The 1,737-nt window shown below is 39.8% G+C and overlaps 1 long non-coding RNA gene across 1 annotated transcript; it reads left to right on the top strand.

Moving 5' to 3' along the window:
- Positions 1-1,720, top strand: LOC110392082. The gene is made up of 4 exons (XR_002434217.1): positions 1-137; positions 338-409; positions 1,027-1,110; positions 1,529-1,720. It is a non-coding gene; the product is annotated as an uncharacterized LOC110392082 (long non-coding RNA).
- The last annotated feature ends 17 nt before the right edge of the window (positions 1,721-1,737 follow it).

Here is a 1,737-nt window from a genome sequence, read left to right as displayed (position 1 = left end):
ATTTTTTTAATAATAATGATTTTTGTCCACCTTGATATTATATTATCTATCTTTGTCCTCAGATTGTGTCCAGCTCAGTGTTTACCCGACCTCTGGAACTGAAGGAGGGAAAGCCAGCAGGAAAAGGCACCATTACGGTAAAGGAGTGCGTGGGGAAAAAGGATTTCTCATTCTTTGGTGCATGGACTGGGACAGAATAACATTTCTGGTTTTGTTTTTTTCTGTTTTCAAATTCTGCATGTGTATAGGAAGTGTGCATGTTTGTAACCGTATGTAGAAGGCTTTTTCAAGCATAAAACATACACAAAACTCTACTTTTTTAAAATTTGTGGTACAGATTACAGCAGAGGAGATTAAGGATACCAGGGTTGTTAATCTGGAAATTGAAGCCCGAAACTTGGACAAAAAGGTACTGATTAATTTATTTTTTAAATGACATTGCATGCCTGTGTAGGTGTTGATTATATTTACAGTGAATGCCTTTTGGCCAGGATTCTTGCTGCACTGTAAACATTCAGCTAAGCTCTGTAATCCACGTGTAGAAAGGCTCACTGTTCTGTTGCCGATAGTGAAGTGGAGGCATTACTACATGGCAGAAAGCATGATAGCAGATAAGAGATTCAGCCACCAGGTTTAGATTCTGGATAATTATTTTGGTTGTGCAGTGTTCTGTATGTTAATATATTCAATAATTGTTTTGATTGAATTTTGTAACTGTGCCGTGAACTGGACTTTCTGTAATGTTATAAAGAAAGAAAAGGTGGAAATTTAGATAAGCTGCCTCGGTGTTATTTTAAGCCAAGCATGATTTGCAGTAACAAAATGCTCTAAGGAAACACGGTCTTGTAATCAGAGCTGGTACATGGTGATGATTTGTGAAGTGCTGCAGTTTAAAGGAGGAAAGCAAATGTATAGCTTATTTGACTTTGTGAGTTGTTAAAGCGAGTTGTACTGATTGCCTAGCTCTTCTCTCATCCAAGGATAACACAGAGGTCTGATGAAGGTCTGTTGGGATTTTGTTTGCAGGATTTCTTAGGTAAATCGGATCCGTTTTTGGAGCTGTACAAGCAGAGTGATGCTGGAATGTGGCAGCTGGTGTACAGATCAGAGGTAGCATTTCTCCACCGATGTGTCTCTTGTTAAGTTTGTCTGACAGCTTGGAGTGTCTCACTTCTGGTAATGCTGTGCTCCACTTCTGCAGTGAAATTTGTCCGTCCAAAAAGATTCTGCACACTGACCACCTGGCAGAAAATGGTTAACTTTCTGCCTAATCGCAGAGTTAAGCTGAAGAGTCCTACCGTGTACTGAGGGAAAAGAAGTGTGGCAGGACTCTTCTGCCTTCTAGTGGCAATGAGCTTTTAGATTGGCGTGGCTCTGCAGTTCTGCTCGAGTCTGAACTTCAAGCTTCTAACAGACTGAGGCTGTTCCGTGTAGTCCCACAGAAGTACAGAACCCTTGTGTTATGTTTCTTAGTAACTTGCACATCGTATCTCTCACGTAATGTTATGCTGTAATTTTTTTTTTCAAGGTGGTTAAGAACAACTTAAGTCCATGCTGGAGGAAGTTCAGTGTTCCCTTGCAGACGTTCTGTGGTGGTGATCTTAATAAACCTATCAAGGTACAGCCTTCAGAAATTCAGATTTGTTTGTTGTTGTAAGTAATCCAGTCTCTGACATATTAGCTGTGAGTAATCAAGTCGTCTAGTCACATTTAAAATTGTAAACTGCTTTTCTAGAA

Source organism: Numida meleagris, unplaced genomic scaffold (genome assembly GCF_002078875.1).
Source record: "Numida meleagris isolate 19003 breed g44 Domestic line unplaced genomic scaffold, NumMel1.0 unplaced_Scaffold943, whole genome shotgun sequence".
In the NCBI taxonomy this organism is placed as follows: domain Eukaryota; kingdom Metazoa; phylum Chordata; class Aves; order Galliformes; family Numididae; genus Numida; species Numida meleagris.
The sequence above is the reverse complement of the archived record's forward strand: the minus strand, read 5'-3'. Positions and strand labels throughout refer to the sequence as shown.